Here is a 19931-nt window from a genome sequence, read left to right as displayed (position 1 = left end):
TTGAGTCGGCATCGCCTGTCCATTGCCGAGTCCACAGGACCCTTCTGGCAGAAATCGACATTGCATTTATTCTAGAGCCCAGTAGGCTAATGTCTCTTTGAGCATCTCTCATATATAGGACAGCGTCTTTTATATGCCCCAGGGTCAGCACTATAGTATCCTTGTCCAAGGTATCAAGTTCCTCAGATAAGGTATCTGTCCATGCTGCTACAGCACTACACATCAAGGCCGACGCAGTCGCCGGCCTTAGTAGGGTACCTGAATGTGTATAAATGGACTTCAGGATACCCTCCTGCTTTCTATCCGCAGCATCTTTTAGGGTGGCCGTATCCTGTGACGGTAGGGCTACCCTCTTGGATAAGCGTGTTAAAGCTTTGTCTACCCTAGGGGAGGATTCCCAGCGTAACCTGTCCGTTGGCGGGAAAGGATACGCCATAAGCATCCGTTTGGAAATCTGCAGTTTTCTATCTGGAGATTCCCAAGCTTTTTCACATAACTCATTTAATTCATGTGAAGGGGGAAAGGTCACCTCTTGCCTTTTTTCCCCATACATATAAACCCTCTTGTCAGGGACTGGGGTTTCCTCTGTGATGTGCAACACATCCTTCATTGCTATAATCATGTAACGGATGGCTTTAGCCATTTTAGGCTGTAACTTTGCATCATCGCCATCGACACTGGAGTCAGAATCCGTGTCGACATCTGTGTCAACAATTTGGGATAGTGGGCGCTTCTGAGACCCTGACGGCCTCTGCAACCCTGACGGCCTCTGCGACATAGGATCAGGCATGGGCTGAGACCCCGGCTGTCCCAAGGCTTCAGCTTTATCCAACCTTTTATGCAAGGAAGTAACATTATCATTTAAAACCTTCCACATATCCATCCAATTGGGTGTCGGCGCCGTCGGCGGCGACCCCACATTCATTTGCTCCCGCTCTGCTTCCACATAGCCTTCCTCGTCAAACATGCCGACACAAGCATACCGACACACCACACACATAGGGGATGCTCTTTTTGAAGACAGTTCCCCCACAAGGCCTTTTGGAGAGACAGAGAGAGAGTATGCCAGCACACACCCCAGCGCTATATGTGCTTCTGACACCGGCTTCTGTCTTCTGGCTCTGCGAGGGGGACGGCGGCGCGGCTCCGGGATCGGACGACCAAGGGTGCGATCCTGTGTACGATCCCTCTGGAGCTAATGGTGTCCAGTAGCCTAAGAAGCAGGAGCTAACTTCAGTGAGTAGGGCTGCTTCTCTCCCCTCAGTCCCACGTAGCAGAGATCCTGTTGCCAGCAGATCTCTTTGAAAATAAAAAACCTAACAAAATACTTTCTTTTTAGCAAGCTCAGGAGAGCTCACTAAGTAGCACCCAGCTCGTCCGGGCACAGATTCAAACTGAGGTCTGGAGGAGGGACATAGAGGGAGGAGCCAGAACACACCAGAATCCAAATTCTTTCTTAAAGTGCCCTGTCTCCTGCGGAGCCCGTCTATTCCCCTTGGTCCTTACGGAGTCCCCAGCATCCACTAGGACGTTAGAGAAAAGAACGGTATCGAACCAGTTAAAACGACTGCATCCCACAAAAAGATGCGTCACCAACCGTTGTGAAGGAGGCTAACTCACCAAGTTAGACTTACCAGTTGTATCCGCCGAGAGTGACTGAACAGAGGGCTCACCAAACAGCTGTATACCTCCCCCGAGTATCTCTCGGAGACAACCTCAGCATTTTTCCCGGCTACACCTCCTGCTGTCACGCGGCAGCCTGCTGCAATGTTATAAAGTAGAATCAACATAAGCAAGCTTACCCACTCTGGGTAGGGTAATTCTATCGGATGCCTACCCGAATACAACACTCCCTCATGTGCATGCAATGCAAAAAAGGCCAAAGTATAGAAATAAAATATCACTTAGCTTCCTGTGTATGATCCTTTGCGACCGGGCTCTGCGTCGACCAGGAGTTGACTGCCGTAATGTTCTCTCCGCGTCGGGAAGAGAATAATATTCGGACTCCTTGAGAGGATCGAAAACCAACTTGTCACGGCCAATCTAGAGCTTAATCAACAGAGCGATCAGCACATGAGAAGAATATCATTATCTTAGCATTCATGGATATACATAATGTAATACACAATAAAACACACATATCCTAACCATGCATATATAAACATATATCTACATATATATACATATAGATATAACCTATACGCAAGTGGATTGTCCAGACCCGTCAGGTCCCAGTAATGTGTTGTGAATGTGTATGACCATGTACTGACGTGCCCCCGATGTGGATCTACCAGGAACGTTATGGTCGACAGAAACTGAGTAAATGTCGACAGCAAGGAATAGTAAGCGGGCAAAAAATAATAATAACCTTGGAACCCCGAGGGGTCTGAGGGAAGTATACATAAAACAATTTCAATATCACTCCCCCCACATATACCTATAAATATATATATGTAAAACAATCAGCGGCACTCACGGCTCCCGAATGGGGGAAAGACACTCAGTCGTTGTGCGGTCAACGTTTCAATGTTATTCACATTAACAATTTCATCAGGACTGTCCTGATGAAAATGTTAATGTGAATAACATTGAAACGTTGACCGCACAACGACTGAGTGTCTTCATTTCCCCATTCGGGGAGCCGTGAGTGCCGCTGATTGTTTTGCATATTTATGGACACCCGATTCGGGGTCATTACCTGGATGGCACCGGCTTATTGATTGTATAGTATTTCTGGACGGAGTGCTGCTGATTCTCATACAATATAAATATATATATATATATATATATATATATATATAATATATATATATATATATATACAAATACAGGTACAAGGCAATAACTGCCTGTTAATTTTTTTACCCCGGAAATACCATTGATGCCGACAGGGCATCCACCAACAACTGTGTCTCCCCTAGCGTGTTTACTTGTTTTCAAGCACACAAAACCAACCTGCTAATACTTAATTTTTCGAATCAAGTACCGCCAAGCGTCGGCGAAGCCGACAGTTATCCCCACAGCAGCTTGTGACAAAGCCCTCACACCTGTCGACATATGTCGACTAACCGATAGTGGGTAAAAAATAAGAATTTACTCACCGGTAATTCTATTTCTCGTAGTCCGTAGTGGATGCTGGGTACTCCGTAAGGACCATGGAGTATAGACGGGCTCCGCAGGAGACTGGGCACTCTTAAAAGAAAGATTAGGTACTATATCTGGTGTGCACTGGCTCCTCCCTCTATGCCCCTCCTCCAGACCTCAGTTAGGGAAACTGTGCCCGGAAGAGCTGACATTACTAGGAAAGGATTTGGAATCCAGGGTAAGACTCATACCAGCCACACCAATCACACCGTACAACTCGTGATAACTATACCCAGTTAACAGTATGAACAATAACTGAGCCTCTCTCAACAGATGGCTCATACAATAACCCTTTAGTTAAGCAATGTATTGCAGAGAGTCCGCACTTGGGACGGGCTCCCAGCATCCACTACGGACTACGAGATATAGAATTACCGGTGAGTAAATTCTTATTTTCTCTGACGTCCTAGTGGATGCTGGGTACTCCGTAAGGAACATGGGGATTATACCAAAGCTCCCAAACGGGCGGGAGAGTGCGGATGACTCTGCAGCACCGAATGAGCAAACTCAAGGTCCTCCTCAGCCAGGGTATCAAACTTGTAGAATTTTGCAAAAGTGTTTGAACCCGACCAAGTAGCAGCTCGGCAAAGTTGTAATGCCGAGACCCCTCGGGCAGCTGCCCAAGAAGAGCCCACCTTCCTCGTGGAATGGGCTTTTACTGATTTAGGATGCGGCAGTCCAGCCGCAGAAAGTGCAAGCTGAATCGTGCTACAGATCCAGCGAGCAATAGTCTGCTTTGAAGCAGGAGCACCCAGCTTGTTGGGTGCATGCAGGATAAATAGCGAGTCAGTTTTTCTGACTCTAGCCGTCCCGGAAACATAAAGTTTCAGGGCCCGGACTACGTCCAGCAACTTGGAATCCTCCAAGTCCCTAGTAGCCGCAGGCACCACAATAGGTTGGTTCAAATGAAACGATGATACCACCTTAGGGAGAAATTGGGGACGAGTCCTCCATTCTGCCCTTTCCATATGGAAGATCAGATATGGGCTTTTACATGACAAAGCCGCCAATTCTGACACACGCCTAGTCCAAGCTAAGGCCAAAAGCATGACCACTTTCCACGTGAGATATTTTAGCTCCACGGTCTTAAGTGGCTCAAACCAGTGGGATTTTAGGAATCCAACACACGTTAAGATCCCAAGGTGCCACTGGAGGCACAAAAGGGGCTGAATATGCAGCACCCCTGTAACAACGTCCGAACTTCAGGCAGTGAAGCCAGTTCTTTTTGAGAGAAAAAGGGATAGGGCCGAAATCTTGGCCTTTATGGATCCTAATTTTAGGCCCATAGTCACTCCTGACTGTAGGAAGTGCAGGAATCGACCCCCCTGGAATTCCTCTGTAGGGCCTTCCCGGCCACACACACCAAGCAACCTATTTTCGCCATATACAGTGAAAAAGTCTTGCTGTCACGTCTTTCCTAGCCTTTATCAGCGTAGGATAACTGCACCCGGAATGCCCTTTTCCGCTAGGATCCGGCGTTCAACCGCCATGCCGTCCAACGCAGCCGCGGTAAGTCTTGGATCAGACAGGGTCCCTGTTGCAACATGTCCTGACTGAGAGGCAGAGGCCATGGGTCCTCTGAGAGCATTTCTTGCAGTTCCGGGTACCGAGTCTTTCTTGGCCAATCCGGAGCAAAGAATATGGGCCCTCATTCCGAGTCGTTCGCTCGGTATTTTTCATCGCATCGCAGTGAAATTCCGCTTAGTGCGCATGCGCAATATTCGCACTGCGACTGCGCCAAGTATCTTTGCTATGAAGAAAGTATTTTTACTCACGGCTTTCTCATCGCTCCGGCGAACGTAATGTGATTGACAGGAAATGGGTGTTACTGGGCGGAAACACGGCGTTTTATGGGCGTGTGGCTGAAAACGCTACCGTTTCCGGAAAAAACGCAGGAGTGGCCGGAGAAACGGGGGAGTGGTTGGGCGAACGCTGGGTGTGTTTGTGACGTCAAACCAGGAACGACAAGCACTGAACTGATCGCACAGGCAGAGTAAGTCTGGAGCTACTCTAAAACTGCTAAGTAGTTTGTGATCGCAATATTGCGAATACATCGGTCGCAATTTTAAGATGCTAAGATACACTCCCAGTAGGCGGCGGCTTAGCGTGTGTAACTCTGCTAAATTCGCCTTGCGACCGATCAACTCGGAATGAGGGCCATTGTTCACACTCCTCCGTTTATTACAATTCTCAGCCCTTGGGTCTGAGAGGAAGAGGAGGGAATATATAGATCAACTGGAACACCCACGGTGTTACTAGTGCGACCACAGCTATCGCCTGAGAGTCCCTTGACCCAGCGTAAAACCTTTTTTATCTTTTTATTGAGGTGGGACGCCATGTAGTCCACCTGCGGCAGTTTCCATCAATTTGCAAAACTGCGTGAAGACTTCCTGATGAAGTCACCACTTTCCCGGGTGGAGGTCGTGTCCACTCCCGGAATGAACACTGCTGTGCGCTTACTTGATTCTCCGCCCAGCGAAGAATTCTGGTGGCTTCTACCCTCGCCACCCTGCTCCTTGTGCCGCCCTGGCGGTTTACATGAGCCCCTGCGGTCTGACTGGATCAGAACCGGTTGGTCGCGAAGCAGGAACTCCGCTTGACTTAGGGCGTTGTATATGGCCCTTAGTTCCAGGATATTGATGTGAAGGCAAGTCTGTTGGCTTGACCACAAACCTTGGAATTTTCTTCCCTGTGTAACTGCCCCCCACCCTCGGAGGCTTGCATCCGTGGTCACCAGGACCCAGTCCTGAATGCCGAATCTGCGGCCCTCGAGAAGGTGAGCACTCCGCAGCCACCACAGGAGAGACACCCTGGCCCTGGGGGATAGGGTGATTAACCGATGCATCTGAAGATGTGATCCGGACCACTTGTCCAGTAAGTTCCATTGTCCTTGCATGGAACCAGCCGAAGGGGATGGCCTCGTATGATGCCATCATCCTTCCCAGGACTCGAGTGCAGTGTTGCACTGACACCTGTTTTGGTTTTCAATAGATTCCTGACCAGTGTCATGAGCTCCTGAGCTCTCTCTATCGGGAGATAAACCCTCTTCTGGTCTGTGTCTAGGATCATGCCTAGGCGAGGCAGATGAGCTGTAGGAACCAACTGCGACTTCGGAATATATAGAATCCAGTCGTGTTGCCGTTTCACTTCCAGAGAAGGTGATACGCTGTCCAGCAACTGCTCTCTTGATCTCGCTTTTATGAGATCATCCAAGTATGTGATAATAGTTACACCTTGCTTCCGCAGGAGCACCGTCATATCCGCCATTACCTTGGTGAAATTGGTAATAACAATCCCGTACCGCAATTCTGAGGTACGCCTGATGAGGTGGATAAATGGGGACACGAAGGTATGCATCCCTTATGTCCCGATTCATTTCAGGCTTGCAATGACCGCTCTTAGCGATTCCATCTTGAACCTGAACCTTTTCAGGTATATGTTCAGGGATTTTAATTCAATATGGGTCTAACCGAACCGTCTGTTTTCGGGATTATAACATGGTCGAATAATAACACCCTCTTGTTGAAGGAGGGGACCCTTGACCACCACCTGTTGAAGATACAATTTACGAATTGCAGTTAACACTGGCTCCCTCTCTTTGGGGGGAAGCCCGCCGGGTCCTCGGTGAGGGGGCATCTTCTCACAGTCCAGCCTGTATCCCTGCGATACAATTTCTATTGCCCAGGGATCTAACAGGGAGTGAACCCACTTGTGGCTGAACTTACGAAGGCGTGTCCCCACCGGGCCTAGCTCCGCCTGTGGAGCCCCAGCGACATGCGGTGGATTTTTGTAGAGGCCGGGGAGGACTTCTGTTCCTGGGGACTAGCTGTGTTGTACAGCTTCTTTCCTCTGCCCCCGGCTCTGACAAGAAAGGACGCACCTCAGACTTTCTTGTTTCTTTATTCGAAAAGCTGCATTTAATAATGTCGTGCTTTCCTAGGCTGTGCAGGAATATAAGGCAAAATATCAGAATTACCAGCTATAGCTGTGGAGACCAGGCCCGAGAACCTTTCTCCACACAATCCTCAGCCTTCCATATGCCTCTTAAGTCGGCATCATCTGTCCAATGTATATTCTACAGGACACGTCAAGCAGAAATCGACATAGCTTTTGTCTCTAGGACCCAGTATACTCATGTCCCTTTGGGCATGCTTTATAATTATATATCTATCACTTAAGACAGCATCTTAAAATATTTATATGCATACTAGGGTCTCAATCTCTGCTGATAAGGTACCTGTCCACGCTGCCACAGCGCTATAAACCCATGCCGACACAATCGCCGGTCTGGGTAGTATACTAGAATGTGCACACTATCTGCAGGATCCCTGAGAATAGCTAGTGCAAACAGGACACCCAAGGGGAAGATTCTCAACACATCCTGGCCCTAGTGGGGAAAGGATACAGCCTGAGAATTCTCTTGTGGGAAGCTGCCGTCTCTTGTCTAGAGATTCCCGCTCTTTTTCCTCATGAGAGGAGGGAAATTTACCTCAGCATTCTTCCCCTTAACATGTGTACTCTCGTGTCAGGGACAGATGAGTCATCAGTGATATGCAAATCATCTTTTATTCCAATAATCATATATTGAATATCTTTTAGCCCTCTTGGCTGTAACTTTGCATTATCGTAGTCGACAGTGGAGTTAAACTCCGTGTCGATACTTTGTTATTTTGGATAGTGAGCATAGAGAGACTCTGAAGGACTCTGTGACATAGGGACAGACCAGGGTAGATTTCCTTTCTGTTCCCTAACCTTTTGTGCAATAATTTTACCTCAGCACTTACACATATCCAAACAGGTGTCGGCGTTGTTGACGGAGACACCCTCCCACACACTTATCCACTCTATCACCTCCTTAGAGGAGCCTTTTACCTCAGACATGTCGACACACGCGTACCGACACACCACACACACAGGGGATGCTCTATTTGAAGACAGTTCCCCCACCAGGCCCTTTGGAGAGACAGAGAGAGAGTATGCCAGCACACACCACAGCGCTATATAATACAGGGATGTACACTATACTGAGTGATTTTTCCCCTATAGCAGCTTATATACACAGTTTTGCGCCTAAATTTATGTGCCCCCCCTCTCTTTTTTACCCTTTGTGTACCAGGATACTGCAGGGGAGAGCCTGGGGAGCTTCCTTCCAGCTGAGCTGTGAAGAGAAAATGGCGCCGGTGTGCTGAGGAAGAAGGCCCGGCCCCCTCAGCGGCGGGCTTCTGTCCTTTTATGTACTTTAATGGCGGGGGTTAATGCACATATACAGTTTATCAGACTGTATTATGTGCTTTTCGCCAAGTAAGGTAATCTAATTGCTGCCCAGGGCGCCCCCCCCAGCGCCCTGCACCCATCAGTGACCGGAGTGTGTGGTGTGCTAAGGGAGCAATGGCGCACAGCTGCAGTGCTGTGCGCTACCTTAATGAAGACCGGAGTCTTCAGCCGCCGATTTTCAACTTCTCTTCGTTCTTCTGGCTCTGCAAGGGGGACGGCGGCGCGGCTCCGGGACCGGACGACCGAGGACTGGGCCTGTGTTCGATCCCTCTGGAGCTAATGGTGTCCAGTAGCCTTAGAAGCCCAAACTAGCTGCAAGCAGGTAGGTTCGCTTCTCTCCCCTCAGTCCCACGTAGCAGTGAGTCTGTTGCCAGCAGATCTCACTGAAAATAAAAAACCTAACAAATACTTTATTTTCAAGGAAGCTCAGGAGAGCCCCTAGGGTGCATCCAGCTCTGGCCGGGCACAGATACTAACTGAGGTCTGGAGGAGGGGCATAGAGGGAGGAGCCAGTGCACACCAGATATAGTACCTAATCTTTCTTTTAAGAGTGCCCAGTCTCCTGCGGAGCCCGTCTATACCCCATGGTCCTTACGGAGTACCCAGCATCCACTAGGACGTCAGAGAAAACAGGGAAACAGTGAAGTTATGTATCACAACAAGGATTATGCGTCCATTATTAATGATAATGCTATATGACACCCATAACGCATTAAAAACACTGTGCCCCCCCTCCTTCTTACTATACAGTAAATCCTGGTGGAGACCTGAGGAAAATGGCGCTGACTCCTCTGTGAGGGCTAAGCTCCGCCCCCTCCCGGCGCGCTTAAGCCTGCTCAATTATATAAATATATAATACCCTAAAAACTAGCTGGGGACCCTATATACAGGGGGTAACCCCCTGTATAACTTACTTTTTGTCCCAACGCAGCCCAGGGCGCCCCCCCCCTGCGCCCTGCACCCACGGAAGCCGTTGGTGTGTGGGAGCTATGGACCGCAGCGTGCACGCTGCGGTCTCCCGGCGGGGCGAAGACACCCGGTGTCCGGGTATGCTCCCCCGCCCGGGATCCTTTTATAAATGCCGCCCAGGGCGCTTCCCCCCAGCGCCCTGCACCCTGCAGGCCGACGGGGAGCGGGAGCAGAGAGCGCAGCGCTACCACTGCCGCTCCCTCCCGTTCGCTGCGCACTGGCGGGGCGGGCGCCGAAGCATGTCCCCCCCGCCAGTGATTACATCTGTTAAATGCTGCCCGGGGCGCTCCCCCCCAGCGCCCTGCACCCTGCAGGCCCGGTGGAGTGCGGGAGCTGGGAGCGCAGCGCTACCGCTGCTGCTCCCTCCCGTTCACGGCGCACTGGCGGGACGGGCACCAAAGTATGTCCCCCCGCCAGTGAAGTACAGAATTTATGCTATATGCTGCCCAGGGCGCTCCCCCCCCCCAGCGCCCTGCACCCTGCAGGTGATGGTAAGTGCAGGAGCAGGGAGTCAGCGCTACCGCTGTCTCTCCCCCTTGCAGCACCCTGGCGGGGTGAACATACGCTGTGCCCAGGCACCGTAATATGTCCCCCGCCAGCATTGTAGACCATCAGCAACATGCCCCCAGGGCGCTCCCCCCCAGCGCCCTGCACCCTGCCAGAGACGTTGGTGTGTGGGATCCTGGAGCGCAGCCCTACCGCTGCTGTTACCTCCGTTACTGAAGTCTTCTGCCGTCACTGAAGTCTTCTTTTCTTCCAATACTCACCCGGCTTCTTTCTTCCGGCCTTTGTGAGGGGATTGACGGCGTGGCTCCGGGAACAAGCAGCTAGGCGCACCAAGTGATCGAACCCTCTGGAGCTAATGGTGTCCAGTAGACGAGAAGCAGAGCCTTTAAACTAAGAAGAAGTAGGTACTGCTTCTCTCCCCTCACTCCCACGATGCAGGGAGCCTGTAGCCAGCAGGTCTGCCTGAAAATAAAAAACCTAACATAAAGTCTTTCAGAGAAACTCAGGAGAGCTCCCCTAGTGTGTGACCCATCACTCCTGGGCACAATGTCTAACTGAGGTCTGGAGGAGGGGCATAGAGGGAGGAGCCAGTTCACACCCAGTTTAAGTCTTTATAGTGTGCCCAAGCTCTTGCGGATCCGTCTATACCCCATGGTCCTTTTGGAGTCCCCAGCATCCTCTAGGACGTATGAGAAATCAAATGGGCGATTCAATTCAACGTGAATTGAACAGCGCCGTGAAAAAGCTCTTGTAGCTATTCAATTCAGTGCGATGTTATACCAGAGTTGGGGATTTCTTATCGCACCCCTCCTGGGGTGCGAGCAGAAATCCGACAAATCTACTGACGCGATACTGTTTTCTGCCTAGTGCATTATATATCCGGGATATCTTCTGCTTAGCTGGCAGCCCCAATATTGTCCGCAGTCCCCATGCACTAGTATGGGGGCCTTCATTCAGCAAACTTTCAGTTGACTGTAGGAACTTACGCCATCTTTAGATGGTGTCGATTCCCGGAGCCCCGCTCCTTCCCATGGAAAAGAGGGCTGTGTTTTGCTAAAAGGTATTCCTTTGGATCCCCCTGCTTGTTCTGGCGCTTTATGTGCACATGCGTGAACTCAGGTCACGTATATACGTGCAGTCGTGCATTAACAAAGCTGGCAGTGTAACGTTACGCCTCCGCTAATTAGCGGCATAACTGTGGGTGTTAGGAATCGTGGCGACAGCAGCTTTTTGAGCACCTGTCCCCATAGTGAAGCAATGTTGAACTGCTCTGGTAATAATGTATATGGTGCCGCAAATCGTTGGATAATCAGATACCAAAGTATTGGGGGGTAGGGGGAGGCAGATGGGGCATAGGGGGTAATTCCAAGTTGATCGCAGCAGGATTTTTGATAGCAATTGGGCAAAACCCTGTGCACTGCGGTTCCGGTATGAATGGTCGACCATGTTTTGGTCGACAGTCGTTAGGTCGACCACTATTGGTCGACATGGACACATGGTCGACACATGAAATGTCGACCCATGAAAAGGTCGACATGAATTTTTTTACTTTTTTGGTGGCGTTTTTTGCGTAAAGTGACTGGGAACCCCAATTAGTGCACCGCGTCCCCTCGCATGGCTCGCTTCGCTCGCCATGCTTCGGGCATGGTGGCTTCGCTCCGCTACCGCTTCGCTCGGCTCAGATTACCTTTCCTATCGTAGTCCACGTGGATCGTAAAGTATGGAAAAGTTCCCCAAAAGAAAAAAAAGTTAAAAATATCATGTCGACCTTTTCATGTGTCGACCATTTTCATGTGTCGACCATGTGTCCATGTCGACCATGTCAATGTCGACCAATAGTGGTCGACCTAATGACCGTCGACCATAACATGGTCGACCATGTGAACGGATACCGTGCACTGCAGGGGAGGCAGATATAACGTGCAGAAAGAGTTAGATTTGGGTGGGTTATATTTTATTTCTGTGCAGGGTAAATACTGGCTGCTTTATTTTACACTGCAAATTAGATTGCAGATTGAACACACCACACCCAAATCTAACTCTCTCTGCACGTTATATCTGCCCCCCCTGCAGTGCACATGGGGGGTCATTCCGAGTTGTTCGCTCGCAAGCTGCTTTTAGCAGCTTTGCACACGCTAAGCCGCCGCCTACTGGGAGTGAATCTTAGCTTATCAAAATTGCGAACGAAAGATTAGCAGAATTGCGAATAGACACTTCTTAGCAGTTTCTGAGTAGCTCCACACTTACTCGGCATCTGCGATCAGTTCAGTGCTTGTCGTTCCTGGTTTGACGTCACAAACACACCCAGCGTTCGGCCAGGCACTCCTCCGTTTCTCCAGCCACTCCCGCGTTTTTCCCAGAAACGATAGCGTTTTTTCGCACACTCCCATAAAACGGCCTGTTTCCGCCCAGAAACACCCACTTCCTGTCAATCACATTACGATCACCAGAACGAAGAAAAAACCTCGTAATGCCGTGAGTAAAATACCTAACTGCATAGCAAATTTACTTAGCGCAGTCGCACTGCGGACATTGCGCATGCGCGAGAAAAAAATTACGAGCGAACAACTCGGAATGACCCCCATGGTTTTGCCCAACTGCTAACAAAGTTCCTGCTGCGATCAACTCAGAATTACCACCAATGAGAATACATGTAGTCTGCAGTATAGATAATAGATGATTACAGTGTAGTAATAATTCTAATATACAGTAGGGGGTCACAACAATGTACGCAGAAGTAATAATGGCATATACAGCACATATACAGATAACGATAATGTAGCAATAATGTTAATACGAGAATAGTAAAGTATGGTATTAAGGATACTGCAGTGCAGAGATAATATGAATGTGATAATAGAACGGTAAGAATAATTAGTTAATATGCTAATAATAAGAGCTCAGAATAATGTAGTAGTAATAATGATAACACAGAGGTGGAAATAATGTGGTAATGATGATAAAACCGAGTCGGCAGATCATTAGTTTCTGCACAGACATATCATCCAGTAATCCCAGCACCTTTACACAGTGCACCGGTTTGCGTGGGCGCCAGACTACGGCGGACATGACTATAAGGAGATGTATTACACAGGGCACTGACCGGCCGCAATTACCCGCCCGCGCAGCATCTAGTCTCACCGGGAGCAGGGAGTCACTGAGCCAGGCCACTGACTAATGTCCCAGGTCGCAGCTGCCGCTTGTTGCCACACGTCACGTGGGAAAGAGAAACGTCTCTTGGTAACTATCTCCCGGGTAACGTTTGTCAACACTCAGCAGACAGTAGCGGCATAACGGACTGGGGCGAGACATGTCGGTAAGATCCCATCCTGACAGATAGCAGCAGAGATACTGTACTAGCAAGTGAGAGTGCAGGGGACTCTCCAAGGATGAGAGGGGAGGGAGAGGAGGGATCCTAGGTCGGTAGTGAGAGAGAAAGGATCACATCCTTCCTGGGTTCAGAGGGAAAGTGCAGATAACATCCTGGGGGTGTGGTTCATTGGGTCGACCCAAACTAGGTCGACAGTCATTAGGTCGACACCTGAAATATGTTGACATTGTCATGAGGTCGACACGGACAAGGTCGACATGGAAAATGGCGACATGAGTTTATTTAAAAGAAAATTGGTGTAGTTTTTTTCTTCGTAATGTGCCCGGGAACCCCAATTAGTGCACCGTGTCCCATCGCATGGCTCGCAAGCTTCGGGCAAGGGTTAGGTTACTACCGTATTCCCAATCATAGTCCAAAGACATGCCCACTTTCCTGGGGGTTTTGGTGGTGGTGGAGGGGGGGTGTCCAGAAATATCACCTGAATTTCAGGAAGCCTCCTGGCTGTACTAGGTAAGTAGGCAAGTATAAGCTGTATATTTGTTCTCCCACATCCTTATGGCCTTGTATTTAACACCCCCTGTTCTGTAACCATACCTCCCAACTTTGATGCCTCATAAAGAGGCATTTCCCACCGGGGAAAGGGGACGTGACCTCAGGAAAGGGGGCATAGCTTCACGGGAGTGCCGCGATTGCGAGCCATGGCCCCAGTTTTCGTCACTGAGGGGGCATGCCCAGCGCTCTGTGAGCTGCTGGCATGCCCCCTCTCCCTCTGTCTCTAGTGAAAAGTGAAAAGACGGTCTCTAGTGAAAAGTGAAAAGACACAGCTTCTATTCACCACTGCTCTGCTTAACAGAACAGTGAGTGACAGAGCCTCCCAACTGCCCCCCACCGCGGGACACTGCGGTCCGCGGGTGGGACAGCGGGACAGTCCCCAAAAAAACGACAGTTGGGAGGTATGCTGTAACTGTTATCTGGGGAAACAGGTGGTTGAGAGGCAAACAATATTACAAAATCTAAAGCTATATACATATTCAATAGTGGCATAGCTAAAAATCTCTGTGGTCTGGTGCCAAACCTGTCTAAGGCCCATCTTCACCCTTCACTACCATCCACCACATCTAAATTGTATGATAGCAAAGCTGCCTAAATTTTTTTTTTTTGAGGACATACCTGTAGGACTTTGCCTACTTAATGGTCAGTTTTATTCTTAGAGCAAATAAAAGCACATTTAATTGGGCTGCAGAGACTGTCAACTTGTCACAGTGCAATTAATTAGCCACAATCCAAGTGGACAGTGCCAACATTGTATTTGGTCCCATGTCATCGCAAGACACAGCTTCTCTGTTTGCCTCATGTAATTAGATTATTTCATCATCTAACTCTTGCAGCAGGAACATTTTTCAGTCTTGGGCATGTATCAGTGAGCATTATAAGCAAGCTACATTTGCATTTTTATTAAAAACAAAGAGTAGCAGGAGTACAATACTATGATGTGCTAGCTTCTAGGCATAATAAACCGCTACTCCAGTTTAGCAAAATGAGAAGTAACTATTTGTGCAGCTGGCAGTGGGGATATTTATGTACCAGAAAAATGCATGGTCAGTACATATTAAAAATAGAAATATAGAATTCGACAGCTGATAAGAACCACTTTACCCATCTACTCTGTCCCTTTTTATACCTTTTGGTAACCTCAACCGTATTTTATCCATAGTTCTTTCTAAGGATATCCTTATGTCTATCCTAAGCATGTTTAAATTGCTGTATTGTATTACCGTCTACCATCTTGTCCACTACCCTTTCCGTGAAGTTATTGTTCCTCAAGTTTCCCCTGAACTACGATGTAGTTAATATACCAGCTGTCGGAATTCCAGCGAACGGAATACTGACCGCCCCCGGTATTCCCACTCGGTTGGTGGTTCCACGCACCCACCGAGCCAGCGAGGGGACTCGCTGCTGGTATTATGGCTAGCGGGATGCCGCTGTCAGAATCCTGAAAGGTGGCATCCCGTCAGCTGGGACATCATATCCAACCCCCTGAACTATCTCCCTCCAGTTTCAGTGCATGTCCTCATGTTTTAATACTTATTTTCCTTTGAAGAATGTCTCCCTCCTGGGCCTTGTTAAACCCCTTGGTATATTTGAAAGTTTCAATAATGTCCCACCTTTGCCTTCTCTGCTCAAATCTCACACAGTAACTCCTATGTTGAAGCCATAACACAGGCACACCAATATAAATGTGCATAAACAAAAGCATTAAAAAAAAAAGTATTTACACCGTGCAGTATTTCAGTGGCAAACGCAGGATTTTCATGGGGGGGTTTCCAGAACTGGGTGGAGCCAAGCACGGGGGCGGGGACTGAGGTGACCCAGTACATGCTGGGTCCGTAAAACTAGTGTGTCTGTGTATATATATATATATACATATATATATACATATCTATATATGTACACATATATACCGTATATACACCTATATATATATATATATATATAAATATATATATATATAATATACACATAGCATATTAAACATGCATATATATATCCATTTCGAGCTTCTCACACTCGCTTACAAAGCCCTCACCCACTCCTCTCCCATCTACATCTCTGACCTTATCTCCCTTTACACTCCCACCCGTCCTCTTCGCTCTGCTAATGCACGCCGATTCTCCTGCCTACTGATTACTTCCTCCCACTCCTACCTCCAAGATTTTTCACGTGCTGCTCCAATTCTCTGGAATTCCCTACCGCTCCCCCTCAGACTCTCCACCTCTCTACAAAACTTCAAACAGGCTCTCAAGACCCACTTCTTCACCAAACCCAGCCAAATCTCATCCTAACCCTTTGTTCTACGCTCTCTATGTACCCCATCTGTGTCACCTCTGTCTATCTATCCCTCCCCTTTAGAATGTAAGCTCTCACGAGCAGGGCCCTCTTCCCTCATGTGCTTATCCTTTGTCTTACTTTAATAATCTTCAACTGCATCAACTCCAGCAGTCTTCTGCCACCTGATACTTATTCCAGTGTCATCTGCTGATGTAACTATGTTTCTCTATCGTCCTAGTGGATGCTGGGGTTCCTGAAAGGACCATGGGGAATAGCGGCTCCGCAGGAGACAGGGCACAAAAGTAAAGCTTTCCGATCAGGTGGTGTGCACTGGCTCCTCCCCCTATGACCCTCCTCCAAGCCAGTTAGATTTTTGTGCCCGGCCGAGAAGGGTGCAATCTAGGTGGCTCTCCTAAAGAGCTGCTTAGAAAAGTTTAGCTTAGGTTTTTTATTTTACAGTGAGTCCTGCTGGCAACAGGATCACTGCAACGAGGGACTTAGGGGAGAAGAAGTGAACTCACCTGCGTGCAGGATGGATTGGCTTCTTGGCTACTGGACATCAGCTCCAGAGGGACGATCACAGGTACAGCCTGGATGGTCACCGGAGCCTTGCCGCCGGCCCCCTTGCAGATGCTGAAGTAAGAAGAGGTCCAGAATCGGCGGCAGAAGACTCCTCAGTCTTCTAAAGGTAGCGCACAGCACTGCAGCTGTGCGCCATTTTCCTCTCAGCACACTTCACACGGCAGTCACTGAGGGTGCAGGGCGCTGGGAGGGGGGCGCCCTGGGAGGCAAATGAATACCTATTTTGGCTAAAAATACCTCACATATAGCCTCCGGAGGCTATATGGAGATATTTAACCCCTGCCAGAATCCGTTAAGAGCGGGAGACGAGGCCGCCGAAAAAGGGGCGGGGCCTATCTCCTCAGCACACAGCGCCATTTTCCCTCACAGAAAGGCTGGAGGGAAGGCTCCCAGGCTCTCCCCTGCACTGCACTACAGAAACAGGGTTAAAACAGAGAGGGGGGGCACTAATTTGGCGCTAGAAATATATAAAAAAGATGCTATAAGGGAAAACACTTATATAAGGTTGTCCCTATATAATTATAGCGTTTTTGGTGTGTGCTGGCAAACTCTCCCTCTGTCTCTCCAAAGGGCTAGTGGGTCCTGTCCTCTATCAGAGCATTCCCTGTGTGTGTGCTGTGTGTCGGTACGTGTGTGTCGACATGTAGGAGGACGATGTTGGTGAGGAGGCGGAGCAATTGCCTGTAATGGTGATGTCACTCTCTAGGGAGTCGACACCGGAATGGATGGCTTATTTAGGGAATTACGTGATAATGTCAACACGCTGCAAGGTCGGTTGACGACATGAGACGGCCGACAAACAATTAGTACCGGTCCAGACGTCTCAAAAACACCGTCAGGGGTTTTAAAAACGCCCGTTTACTTTAGTCGGTCGACACAGACACAGACAGGGACACTGAATCCAGTGTCGACGGTGAATAAACAAACGTATTCCTTATTAGGGCCACACGTTAAAGGCAATGAAGGAGGTGTTACATATTTCTGATACTACAAGTACCACAAAAGAGGGTATTATGTGGGATGTGAAAAAACTACCATAGTTTTTCCTGAATCAGATAAATTAAATAAAGTGTGTGATGATGCGTGGGTTCCCCCCGATAGAAAATTATGGGCGGTATACCCTTTCCCGCCAGAAGTTAGGGCGCGTTGGGAAACACCCCTTAGGGTGGATAAGGCGCTCACACGCTTATCAAAACAAGTGGCGGTACCGTCTATAGATAGGGCCGTCCTCAAGGACCAGCTGACAGGAGGCTGGAAAATATCATAAAAAGTATATACACACATACTGGTGTTATACTGCGACCAGCGATCACCTCAGCCTGGATGTGCAGAGCTGGGGTGGCTTGGTCGGATTCCCTGACTAAAAATATTGATACCCTTGACAGGGACAGTATTTTATTGACTATAGAGCATTTAAAGGATGCATTTCTATATATGCGAGATGCACAGAGGGATATTTGCACTCTGGCATCATGAGTAAATGCGATGTCCATAACTGCCAGAAGATGTTATGGACACGACAGTGGTCAGGTGATGCAGATTCCAAACGGCACAAAGGTGTATTGCCGTATAAAGGAAGAGGAGTTATTTGGGGTCGGTCCATCGGACCTGGTGGCCACGGCAACTGCTGGAAAATCCACCGTTTTTTACCCTAAGTCACATCTCTGCAGAAAAAGACACCGTCTTTTCAGCCTCAGTCCTTTCGTCCCTATAAGATCATATCTGCCCAGGGATAGAGGAAAGGGAAGAAGACTGCAGCAGGCAGCCCATTCCCAGGAACAGAAGCATTCCACCGCTTCTGACAAGTTCTCAGCATGGCGCTGAGACCGTACAGGACCCCTGGATCCTACAAGTAGTATCCCAGGGGTACAGATTGGAATGTCGAGACGTTTCCCCTTCGCAGGCTCCTGAAGTCTGCTTTACCAAGGTCTCCCTCCGACAAGGAGGCAGTATGGGAAAAAAATTCACAAGCTGTATTCCCAGCAGGTGATAATTAAATTACCCCTCCTACTACAAGAAAAGGGGTATTATTCCACACTATATTGTGGTACTGAAGCCAGAAGGCTAGGTGAGACTTATTCTAAAAAAAATTTTTGAACACTTACAAAGGTTCAAATCAAGATGGAGTCACTCAGAGCAGTGATAACGAACCAGGAAGAAGGGGACTATATAGTGTCCCGGGACATCAGGGATGCTTACCTCTATGTCCCAAATTTGCCCTTCTCACTAAGGGTACCTCAGGTTCGTGGTGCAGAACTGTCACTATCAGTTTCAGACGCTGCCGTTTGGATTGTCCACGGCACCCCGGGTCTTTACAAAGGTAATGGCCGAAATGATGATTCTTCTTCGAAGAAAAGGCGTCTTCATTATCCCTTACTTGGACGATCTCCTGATAAGGGCATAGTCCAGGGAACAGTTGGAGGTCGGAGTAGCACTATCTCGGATACTGCTACAACAGCACGGGTGGATTCTAAATATTCCAAAATCGCAGCTGATCCCGATGACACGTCTGCTGTGCCTAGGGATGATTCTGGACACAGTCCAGAAAAAGGTGTTTCTCCCGGAAGAGAAAGCCAGGGAGTTATCCGAGCTAGTCAGGAACCTCCTAAAAACAGTGCATCATTGCACAAGGGTCCTGGTAAAAATGGTGGCTTCCTACGAAGCAATTCCATTCGGCAGATTTCACGCAAGAACTTTTCAGTGGGATCTGCTGGACAAATGGTCCGGATCGCATCTTCAGATGCATCAGCGGATAACCCTATATCCAAGGACAAGGGTGTCTCTCCTGTGGTGGTTATAGAGTGCTCATCTTCTAGAGGGCCGCAGATTCGGCATTCAGGATTGGATGCTGGTGACCACGGAGCCCAGCCCGAGAGGCTGGGGAGCAGTCACACAAGGAAAAAATTTCCAGGGAGTGTGATCAAGTCTTGAGACTTTTCTCCACATAAATATACTGGAGCTAAGGGTAAATTTATAATGCTCTAAGCTTAGCAAGACCTCTGCTTCAAGGTCAGCCGGTATTGATCCAGTGGGAAAAACATCACGGCAGTCGCCCACGTAAACAGACAGGGCGACACAAGAAGCAGGAGGGCAATGGCAAAAACTGCAAGGACTTTTCGCTGGGCGGAAAATCATGTGATAGCACTGTCAGCAGTGTTTCATCCCGGGAATGGAAACTGGGAAGCAGACTTCCTCAGCAGGCACGACCTCCACCCGGGAGAGTGGAAACTTCATCGGGAAGTTTTTTCCACATGATTGTAAACCGTTGGGAAATACCAAAGGTGGACATGATGGC

At 48.7% G+C, this 19931-nt stretch overlaps 1 protein-coding gene and 1 long non-coding RNA gene across 4 annotated transcripts in view; one reads left to right on the top strand and one right to left on the bottom strand.

Moving 5' to 3' along the window:
* LOC135055314 (uncharacterized) overlaps window positions 1-13080 on the bottom strand; it is an 86708-nt gene extending 73628 nt beyond the window's left edge. The window contains exon 1 of the long non-coding RNA XR_010243715.1: window positions 13036-13080. This is a non-coding gene — a long non-coding RNA (uncharacterized LOC135055314). The remainder of the gene's footprint in view (window positions 1-13035) is intronic.
* The window catches only part of RGS19 (regulator of G protein signaling 19), a 324046-nt gene continuing 317113 nt past the window's right edge, over window positions 12999-19931 (top strand). Inside the window, exon 1 of one of the 3 annotated variants that reach the window (XM_063959208.1) lies at window positions 12999-13134. The gene's annotated coding sequence lies outside the window, so the exon portion shown is untranslated. Of the gene's footprint in view, window positions 13211-13242; window positions 13736-19931 lie in introns of those variants that run through there. The other 2 variants (XM_063959206.1, XM_063959207.1) reach the window with 2 other exon arrangements.

Source organism: Pseudophryne corroboree, chromosome 3 (assembly GCF_028390025.1).
Source record: "Pseudophryne corroboree isolate aPseCor3 chromosome 3, aPseCor3.hap2, whole genome shotgun sequence".
NCBI classification, from domain to species: domain Eukaryota; kingdom Metazoa; phylum Chordata; class Amphibia; order Anura; family Myobatrachidae; genus Pseudophryne; species Pseudophryne corroboree.
This window is presented reverse-complemented; position numbering and strand designations above follow the sequence as displayed.